The sequence below is a fragment of the Equus asinus genome, chromosome 2, assembly GCF_041296235.1.
Source record: "Equus asinus isolate D_3611 breed Donkey chromosome 2, EquAss-T2T_v2, whole genome shotgun sequence".
NCBI lineage: Eukaryota > Metazoa > Chordata > Mammalia > Perissodactyla > Equidae > Equus > Equus asinus.
Genome location: NC_091791.1, coordinates 61,183,217 through 61,194,396, shown reverse-complemented (window position 1 = coordinate 61,194,396; position 11,180 = coordinate 61,183,217). Strand labels below are relative to the sequence as shown.

Sequence of the window (11,180 nt, the reverse complement as noted above, 5' to 3'; positions counted from 1 at the left end):
TAGATTTTTCTTAATCTCCTCTATTGTGTTCTTCATTTCCAATATTTCTGTTTGGTTCTTCTTTATCGTATCAAACTCTTTTGTGACATAGCTCCTGAACTCGTTGAGTTGTCGGTCAGAATTCTCTCTTAACTCATTGAGAATCTTAATGATGGCTGTTTTGAAGTCATCGTCATTTAGGTTATATATCTCATTTTCTTTGGGATTGTTTTCTGTGTATTTGTTGCTTTCTTTCTGTTCTGGAGATTTAATGTATTTTTTCATATTGCTTGATGTTGTTGATTTGTGCCTCCGCATGGAGATAGAGTTTAGTTGCTCCTTTCACTTGTTTCAGCTGCTGCGGTGGGGGGAGCAGCTGTTTATACTTCACCAACCAGGAACCCTGTCCGTAGTTGCTAACTGGGCCTGGGCCCCTCTTCGTAGCCACAGTGGCCCTTTGGATTCCCTCCTCTGCCGTGGGGGCCGTCACAGGGGGGCTTCAGGCTGCAGGTGCCTACTGTTGCAGCCCACCTAGATGTGCTCTCTCCTTGGGGTCTGCAACGGTGTTATGGGCTTTTCCAGCGGCCAGGGGTGGGATCACTTATATTTGTCGCTCCGTTGCTGTCGGCACCCACCAAATCTCACTTGTCCTCTATGGGTCGCAGGAGAGCTATTGGCATCTTCTACAGTCTGTGGTTAGTACACCTAGCTATGCTGCTTTTGCCCTGGGGTCTTTCAGCCTTGTGGCTGGCGGCTGGGTGCCTTCTACTGGTGCTGTGCAGAGGCTTTCCCTAAGGCTGCTGTGAGCCTGTAGGGTTTCCCCCTAGGCTACTAAGCTGGGTCTCTGGAACTCTCTCCAGCCCCAGTCCTCTCCGAGATCTCTGGCAATCCCTAGCCCCACGGGGCTGGCAACGGCAGCTGGGGGTCGCCCCGCCCTCTGGGATTCTCTCCGGGCCTCTCCCGGAGCCGTGAATGCTCAGCGTGGCCCCTCTGCTAATGGCAGACAGAGAGTTTTGTCTGCTGCCCGGGCGGAGCTCCGGCGCTTCCCCTCCAGGTCACAGAACCAGCCTTTGAAAGTTTCCCCCGCCCCGGTCCTCTCCGAGATCTCCGGCAATCCCTAGACCCATGGGGCGGGCAACGGCAGCTGGGGGTTGCCCCGCCCTCAGGGCTTCTCTCCGGGCCTCTGCCGGAGCCGTGAATGCTCAGCGTGGCCCCTCTGCTAACGGCAGACAGAGAGTTTTGTCTGCTGCCCGGGCGGAGCCCCGGCGCTTCCCCTCCGGGTCGCAGAACCGGCCCCCGAAAATTCCCCCGGCCCCGGTCCTCTCTGAGATCTCCAGCAATCCCTAGTCCCACGGGGCGGGCAACGGCAGCTGGGAGATCTCTGTGCCCTCCGTGTCTCTCTCTGGGACCCTCCGGGCGCCCCGAGCACCAGGCTGGGTCTCCCCGCCAATGGCGGGGAGAGACTCTCCCCGCGGGCTCAGGTGTGCAACTCCAAAGTTTCCCTCTGCGTTTAGGAGTAATTGCAGGGGGTTTAGGTAGGGTTCTGGTCACCTGTTTCCACCGTCGCTCCTCTGTTGTGTTCTCGCTCCTGCCCTAGATGTGTGTCCCTAGTGGTTTTCTTTGTGGGTAACATTAGAGTGGAGAGGAAGACATTTTTTATTTCACATGCTTCTCAATTGTTTGAACTTAAGGGCATGCATACCTTTGTAATTAGAAAATAATATTTAAAAATTGTGAGACAAACTAAAATTTTAAAAAAGGAAAAACGCAATTTATCAATTATTTTAGAGGAAACTTTAGATGATGCTTATCGGAAGTAAAAAAATTAATTATCTAAAATAATTTAAGGAAACTGGAACAAGAGTATTAACTTTGCTTTTTCTCCCTTGTTTAACCTTGACTCATCTGAATAATTGTCTCAATTAATCAATTTCTTGAAATATCTAGAATCAAATTTTAGTTGCAAATATAAAAAGTTCCTGTAACTGGGATTAGGACATTTTTTTCTCTTTTGTAAATTCAGCTGCTTTTCTTCTTATTGGCGGTATATAATCAACTAAAATTATAAAAGATAACTACCACCTGACTAATAATAATAGTGGAAATAAAATGACAAAATAAAAGATTGATGATGAACATTCTTGCCCATTTTGGAATGAAGTCTAAGAGAGAAATTGGAGAGCCCTTAGCTTTTTTCTTTTTAAAAACTATTTAAACTTACAGAAAAATTGCAAGAATAGAATTCTTGAATATAATTTATTCAAGTTCACCAAGTTTTAACGTTTTGCTGCATTTACTTTACCATTCTCTCTTTCTAGATACTTTGCTTTATTTTTTCTGAACCATTTGAAAATAGATCATATACATCATGCCCCTTTACCTCTTCATACATTAGTGTGTGTTTACTAAGAAAAAAGATATTCCTTTCTATAATCACCACACAGTTATCAAAGGTGGGAGCTATTTTTATCTAATCTATGGTCCATATTCCAATTTTCTCAATTGTTCCAATAAATCTTTCATAGGATTTCCCCGCTCTGGTACAAGTTCCAGTTTAGGATCATGTATTGCCTTTAATTGTCAAGTCTTTTCAGTCCCTTTTAATACGGAACAGTTAGTTCCTCAGCCTTGCTTTTTTCCTTTTTTGGTCTTTCATGATGGTTCTTTCATAGAACGATCCTCACTATGGGTTTGGTTGATGTTTCCTTATGATTACATTTAAACGATGTTATGTCCTTCTTAGGTATAACATCGGGAGGCTCATGATCACTGATCAAAGTGTTGCCTAGTTTCTCCACTGTATAGTCACTATTTTCCTCTTCCAACAAATGTACAATCTGTGGGGAAATACTTTGAAAACATGAAAATATGCTGCTTCTCATCAAACTTTCCCCTCTAGATTTAGAATCCCTTGATAATGTTTCCCCAAACCAATCTTTTCTATGCTAACTGCAAAATGGTGATTTTACAACTCTACTATTTTCTGTATTTATCACTGGGCATTCTCTTTTAAGGAATAGCTTTCTGGGGCCAGCCCCAAGGCCTAGTGGTTAAGTTCGGCATACTTTGCTTCAGTGGCCAGGGTTTGGTTCCCAGGTATGGACCCACACCACTCATTGGCAGTCATGCTGTGGTGGTGACCCACACACAAAATAGAGGAAGATTGGCAACATGTGTTAGCTCAGGGTGAATCTTCCTCAGCAAAAAAGAAAAAAAAAAAGGAATTGCTTTCCCTTTTCCATCCATTCCCCCCCCGTCTCTTTCATTAGTCTAGACTAACAGATTCTTATTTTATTCAATGGATCATAATTCATTATTGTTCTTATTTAGATACTCATCCCAGGATTGGCCAATGAGAGGCACTTCAAGCTGGCTCCTGTTGACATAACCCCATTTTTTATTTCTGGCACAACAAGATCAGGTTATTTTGTACTGCCCTGCTTTAGTCCTTTCCCCAAGAAGCCCTGGTTCCTTTTCATGGAGAAAGGTATTTAGAAATCAAGATCTGGGCAGCTATCCTTTAGTTTTTTTATTAAGGTTTTTTTTTTTTTTTTTTTTGTGAGGAAGGTTGGCCCCAAGCTAACATCTGTGCCAACCCTCCTCTATTTTGTATGTGGGATGCCGCCACAGCATGGCTTGATGAGTGGTGTGTAGGTCTGCGCTGGGGATCTGAACCCACAAACCCTGGGCTGCCAAAGGAGAGCATGCAAACTTAACCATTACACCATGGAGTTGGCCCCTAGGGAGCCTTCAATTCTGAAATTAGTTTCAATAATAAAATCAAGGGGAATATATATCAATTTTTATAAATCATCATATTTATGGCTGATTTAGCTATTTCTTTTTTTTTCCCTTTGTAGTAAGAAAGAAGGAAATTTTAAGACTTTTTAAAAAATTTTTATTTACTTGAATATAAGTAATTCTGGCTACAATTATCAGCAAAGAACACTCACCACAACAGCAACTATGGATCGTAAGTCTCTAGATAGCTACTCGAACATAATATAGCTTCAAAAGAAATTTGTGGTGATAGACTGCATAGGTTTTGAAATACTATAAGGTAATCAGTGGAACACTGAAGGTAAGTGTAATGAAACACAGGACATCTCACTGAATTCATTTTAAAGAAATTGAATCAAAGCTCTGGTAAATAACACTTTTTGCAGTCAGATGCTTGCTGCAAGAGATGTTTTGCTTTTTACAGTGGTGTGATATGTTGGAAACTGCTGTGGTAACATCTCATTATTATTTTTATGGGATAAAGTCAGATGAACTACAAAATGTTTGAAATAAATGCATCAATTTCTATTTTAACTGAATGAAATTAAATATATACTGTCTCTTGATAACACAGATCTTTCAACAGTGATATACTTTTGAAATATTGAAGATGAAATAAAGAGATCATATTTTATGTGAGATAGTGCTAGAGGCAAAGAACAAATCCATTTCTCTGTTTCATGTGCTTCGCATTTATTCCCAAACCCATCATTACATGGGAATCACCTGGGTCACTTTTTCTTTTTTAAAGATTTTATTTTTTCCTTTTTCTCCCCAAAGCCCTCTGGTACATAGTTGTATATTCTTCGTTGTGGGTCCTTCTAGTTGTGGCATGTGGGACGCTGCCTCAGCGTGGCCTGAAGAGCGGTGCCATGTCTGCGCCCAGGATTCAAACCAACGAAACACTGGGCCGCCTGCAGCTGAGCACGCGAACTTAACCACTCGGCCACGGGGCCAGCCCCAACCTCGCTCACCTTTTGAACGTCTAAATTCCTAGTGGCTGGCCCCGGGCCAAGTAGTTAAGTTCGCGCGCTCCGCTGCAGCAGCCCAGGGTTTCACTGGTTCGGATCCTGGGCGCGGACATGGCACCGCTCGTCAGGCCACGCTGAGGCAGTGTCCCACATGCCACAACTAGAAGGACCCATAACTAAAATATGCAACTATGTACTGGTGGTGGTTTGGGGAGAAAAAGCAGAAAAAAAAAAAAAGGAGATTGGCAACAAATGTTAGCTCAGGTGCCAATCTTAAAAAATAAGTAAATAAATAAAATAAAATAAATATAAGTCTAAATTCCTGAGCACCACTCTGGTTAAACAGCATATGTCATGATCCAGAAATCTGTATTTTTAAATTCTCCCTAGATAATTCTGAGACATTTGATCATCAAACTGACTTGGGAACTATTGAACATGGAAAAAATACACTTATACTAGAGTGTGTCTCATTATATATAAGTTGCCCAAGGGCAGGAACTGTGCTTATAAATTTTTATAAGCCTAGCACCTATTATGAGACTTGCATGCAGTAGGCATTTAACACATGCTTATGAAAAGAATTCTGACTTCAAATTTTATTGGGGTCTTAGTATTAGCTTGTGAAGGGGATACAAACCCACTTTAGTGATATCATATATTCACGTGGCAGGAACCACCTTCCACAGCAGTCTGAAAGACAATATTGCATTGGTGGGCCAATTTTCAGTGCAGAATGTTCTTGTGTACAGTTATGACCCTGAATTCTGCTGACTTACTCTATGCTTATGAAAAATCAGGAAAGAATACTCACATTTATAAGACTGATCCAGTCTGTAAATTGTCTCTATCTTGTTCCTCTTTCCACTAAATGTTCTACTGGATTCCAAAATGGTTAGACAAAAAATACATTAGTAGCTAACATTTGTTTGGTTTAAAATAGTGCTTCTGAAAGTGTGGTCCAAGGACTCAAGGGGGTTCCTGAAAATTTTCTGGTGATCTATAAGGTCAAAACATTTTTCCTAATAATAATAAGCTGTTATTTGCCTTTATCAATTTCATTTTCTGAGTGTATAGTGGAGTGTTCCAGTTATCACATGATGTGTGATACTGAAACAGATCAATGAAGAAAAGATATGAGAATCAGCTGTCTCCAATAAGCTGGACATTAAAGAAATTTACAAGAATGTAAAACCAGGCTGCTTTTCTATTTTGGGGGGAAATATAGTTATTGTTCATAAAAATATGTTATTTATGTCAACAGATACTGGGGTTTTTTAAATGACTAAACAAAAAAATTTCAGTTTTAATTTCTAATATGGTAGGTATTGATAGGTATAACACACACAAACAAAAGTTGTTTGTAGTCCTCAATAATTTTTAAGAGTATAAAAAGGTCCGGAGATCAAAAGGTTTGAGAATCAGTGATTTATGTTTTCACATGCTATTTAATAATTAGCTCAACTGGTTATTTAGTTTTATATGGACAAATATTGCCTAAAACCAAGATTGAACTTCACCAATTCTCAAAAATTGATTTTTGTTCAACACTTGTGTATCCATGATTTAACTTTCTTTTTTTTGTGTTCTGAGAAACAGGTGACATAGCTACTATTTAAAGTTCTACAAGGGGCTGGCCCGGTGGCCGAGTGGTTAAGTTCCCGCCTTCCGCATCACCAGCCCAGGGTTTTGCCGGCTCGGATCCTGGGCGCGGACATGGAGCCGCTCACCAGTCCACGCTGGGGCGGCCTCCCACATAGCACAACCAGAAGGATCTACAACTATGTACTGGGGGGATTTTGGGAGAAAAGGCAGGAAAAAAAAAAAAAAGATTGGCAACAGTTGTTAGGTTAGGTGCCAATCTTTAAGAAAAAAATAAAGTTCTATGAGGGTCCAAAGTGTTCCATGGCAACCTATAACACAACTCGAAATTCCCGTTATCAGAGCTCATGGACATGCTGCCTGGGAAGGAGACTATGCTAAGTGCCTACTAATAAATGGGGAAGGATTGCTTTATCAGATTTCTCATTTAATAGACAACAGGCTCTAAATGGAAAGAGTCACAGAAAAGGCACATTTTGACAGCAGAGAAGCAAATCGGCAAAGAATCCTAACTCCCGCGGCAGGGAGATCCAGGGGAGCACAGACTGAAGAACATTGCTTAAGAGTCCAGACCTTTGTGTCTTCCTGATTAGCTCTGTCTTCCAGCTCCAGAATTTACTGCGCTACTTTAAGGGGCTTATGCTGCCTCCCCACCTGCAATGGAATAAAAACGGTATCCATCCCACAGAGGGGTTAGAAACAAATACTGGGTTGTATGTGAAGCGCTAGCAACGTGGCATAAACACAATCTGTTGCTCTTAGATTAGTGGGGAGGGAGGGTCCTCAGAAGAAATGGAGAGAATAGTTGTTTTGCTTGCTTCACAATTGAACCCAGTGATAGTTCTGTCTGCCTCCTTTTGTTTTCACGGGTGTAGCCTTTTCAACAGCTCGGCTAAGGAAATTCCTGAAGGGGAAATTTCTATTTGAAAGTTCTCTGGTATCCTAATCAAAATATTTTCATTTTATTTCCATAGCAGGAGAGACGATCTTTCTCTATCCCCACTTCTGAGAGCAACATCTTTGGAGAAAAATACGTTCTTAATATCTTAGGGATTAAACTCTCCAATAGTATCAGTTTGCAAAGAGAACGTTGAAAAACTCACTGAGTAGAGGAAGTGGTGAAGTTTCTAAACTCAAAGAAGCTTCAAGGTCAGGAAAGAGGGAAATTTCACCAGAAGCCTAAACCTAAACGCAGTTCGAAAGCAACAATTTCCAACTCACTGTGGTCCAGTTTTCTTTTCACTCATTCTTTTTTACTTAGCCAGCACGTAAACGGGTACCAATGAGGCGGCAGTAGGCACAATAAACCTCCTAACAGGCTCCTATACCCGTTGGGAGTGTGTCGTGGGGAGGGGCACCAGAGGAAAAGCCCAAGAGTTTCTGAGAGCCCTCCGACTTTCCCGCCTAAACACGGAGGGGGCGGACCCGAGGCCGGGGGCAGGTTGCTTTCTTGGCCCCGCCCCACTCCTTTTCCTCCCTGCCCCTCCCACACGCATTTCGCCACGATCCCGACAGGCCCAGCGGCTGGGAGAGTCACGTGAGGGTGGGCGGTGGAGGTGGAGGCTGTCTCTGCTGTTTTTTCGTCTCTATGGTTGTGAGAGGTGGGCGGTTTTGGCTCAGAAGCGGCTGAAGCTCGAGCGTGGACGGGTGAGTCCTGGACTCTGAGTCGTCTGAGGAGATACCAAGTTAGGGAGGTCGAAAGGGAACGAGGCGTGAAATAGCTTTAGGGACCTGACCTCTGCGGCTGGCCGTTTGTCTGCTCTGGGCTCCGGCGATTTCTCAGGTCTGGAGGGACAGCTGTCTTCCCTGATGCTCTCAGCTCAGGGGTTTGAGAGGAGTTCTTAGTCCTGTCTACTTCCCGTCCTCCGCTTTCCTTCACCTCACTCCGTCCCTTTTCCCTGGCCCTGGAGAACTTCTCCCAATGCCGAGTTCCCAGCCGCAGGGTTCACTTGGGCGCCAACGTCCCTCTCCTTACGGGCGACCAAGGATACACGAGTAGACTTTCCTGGTTTCCCTGGGCTTTGTGGATGTGGTTGGAAGTGGCTAGTGGAGTTTACAGCTAGATCTCTGATGGGGAGAAGTATAATCATTGAAACGAAAGAAGTGGAAAATCAGTGGGGACCCGGAGGAGCAAAGCAAAGTGCAGGCTTCTTGGACTGTTCAGTTTTTATCTTTTCCAGCGCCTTCCTGTTCTCATTCTCTCATTCCATCCTGGCTTGCCATACGATGCCTTGAGAACGAGCCGGGTGTTACTGACTCTGTGAATATTGGGAGAAGATTTTAAAACAGACTGTTCTTTAAGTTGCCATCTCTGTCATCTTATGATTTATGGTTTCTTTTCCTTCCCTTTCAGTTGCCTAAAAAGTATTGTAGGTATTTGTAAATATAAGCAGTATAACCATTTTATAGCTAAAGGGCTAGAGTAAAATGTTTTATTCTACCTGTAGTACCTGGAAAGGCCTATTTTCTTTCTGTTATTTTACAGATAGATGTGTCCGTCACAGTTTTTGGGGTGGCTTCTCTGATATACCTTTTTTTAAGTTAAAGCATCCCTTTGGGTCACATGTGCAAGTGATCTAGCAGTAGAAAAAAAGGAGTTTGCAGATAAAGTGAAACAGTTTGGGCTTGATAGCAGTAGGAGAGTTTAGGTTTCATTAAACCGTATGACAAATTAATAAAATGTCAGCATCTTGAGACATAGGTGTTGGCCTGGGATGACCAACCCGCTCTCTTTCTGGTGTTGCACAAGGTAATGAACTTACTGAATATTGCTTTATCCTAAAAACTTTTTAGAACCTACTGCCACTTGTCTGTGAGAAGGTAGTTTTGCCTCCAGTTACTCTTTATCATCATCCTTGATAGGTGATTCTCTCTTCCGCTTAAGAACATCACTATGGCCCCTAATTATGTCAAGAAAGTGTCATTAACACCTTCTAAGAGTCTTTATTGCGGATTATAAAACACAAAATAATACTAACAAAAAGCAAAGATTCAGGAGTGGGTTGTGTGCCTGGAGAGAAAGGGAAAGAGTGATAGAAACTAATAAAAGCAAATAGAAGCAAGAGAAAAAAAGTGTATATTGCTATCTTCCTTTATAATCTATAGAACATTTACTATATTCAGTAGACTTTTTATATTCCCAAGGGGTGCATCTTGAGACTGACTTTCCTATATTTCAGAATAAAGCAATGGTATATAATTTCTCTCATACTGCAATGTTATATAAAATAATTCATTACTGAAAGATTTAACTACCCTTTGGATCTTATTCAGAATTATAGAACTAAAGTAGTTGATAAAGTTATTAAACCTAATTTGGCCAAGTTTAATCTTTAGTTTTAACTCGAGCAGTTTTTATAGTGGCTGCAACAGTTATTGAACGTTAATAATTTTTTCCTTATAGAGTTGTTTAACATATCCCTTTTTAAAAGAGAACCAATTTTTTAAAAAAGTTTACTCACAACTTTTTTTCCCCACTCTAAGCGAAAATCACTTGATTTTGTGCTCAGGGAAAAAGTTGATTCTTTTTAAATAGATGTTGTACTTGCTTTCATAAATTATGAGAAAATTGTTAATACTTTTAAGACATTAAATATTGGTATCTGAGCATATTTGAGAAGAAAACACAGGGGCAGTATTTTTTATGTTTTATATTTTCTATTATCAAAGCAATACATACTTATTTTTGAAAAATGGAAACATTATAGAAAATATAACATTGAAAGTCGAATTCCTAATTTATCTTTTTCCCTGCCACCAGGTAACCACTAGTTACCACTGCATATTTGGAAATCAGTGTGGAAAAGTTAGAGTCTGGAGTCAGACTCCCTGGGAAAGATGGTACTAATAGCACTAGGCTTACATCCTATAACCTTAGAAACCCCAGAAGAGAGCTTCCCTTTGTTTATGATTCCAGCAAACTACTGTATGGGAATCTCGTTGGGCTGATTTGGGTCATTGCCCATCCTAGAGGCAATCTCTGTGGCCAGAGTGATGGAATGCTTTGCGTGGCCAGGATTGGATCTCCTTCCCACCCTGGAGTGGGGCCTAGAGGGAGACAGTTTCAAACACATGAATTAAGGGTAGGTGACATATAGTTCCTAAAGGAAAATTCAAGAGTCATTTCCTGGAGAAGGGAGAAGGGTTGCTGGACAGGTAAAAACAACAGATGTTCACTAAAATAATTTTACATGTATTTGTTTTCTTAAGAGAACTTGCTTTCCTTCCCCAATATAAATTGTTTTACAGTTTCTATGTTGATTTTTCCTTTTTTCATGTTTATTATTTTATTATCTTAGAGAACTTGAAATTTAAACTCTTTGAGTGCATATATTTATACTGTAACTACATATATAGTACCTGTACTCTGGAGTAGTCAGCCTTTCTAACTTTAAATATATTGAATATTTGGCCAGTTTGTTAAAATTGATTATTGATAAATATTTTTATTACTGTGTACAGTTTATAAATAGTAAATAAAAATGTTTTAAGTGTTTAAGTGTATGTAATCAATATGATTAATGCTTGATTCCTTTAATTATTCCATGTTTCAAAATCTATTAGTGTAGAAATCACTTCATTGTGAGCATTGTATGAAAAAAAATCACTGTAATTATTGCTAACTGCTCTCACTGGGTGTTAACTTTAAAATTATAGTTAACATTAGTGTCTGGTTTTATATCTTTATGGATTATTCTGATGGTTCGTTATATTTGAAGAGAAAATATAATTGAAGCAACATATTGGTTACCCCCACTGTCTTGTTTTCGTTTAAAAGAAATGTTAGTGGTTCAATTCAGTGGACATTTGAACTTTAATTGCTAACATTGGTGGCATCGGCTTTAGTTT

At 40.8% G+C, this 11,180-nt stretch overlaps 1 protein-coding gene across 7 annotated transcripts in view; it reads left to right on the top strand.

Annotated features, from left to right (window-relative positions):
* The first annotated feature begins 7,831 nt into the window (after nucleotides 1–7,831).
* The window catches only part of MICU1 (mitochondrial calcium uptake 1), a 266,742-nt gene continuing 263,393 nt past the window's right edge, over nucleotides 7,832–11,180 (top strand). For 4 of the 7 annotated variants that reach the window (XM_070489912.1, XM_014840267.3, XM_070489910.1 and 1 more), the window contains exon 1: nucleotides 7,832–7,979. The gene's annotated coding sequence lies outside the window, so the exon portion shown is untranslated. Of the gene's footprint in view, nucleotides 8,116–11,180 lie in introns of all 7 variants that reach the window. The other 3 variants (XM_070489916.1, XM_070489904.1, XM_070489893.1) reach the window with 3 other exon arrangements.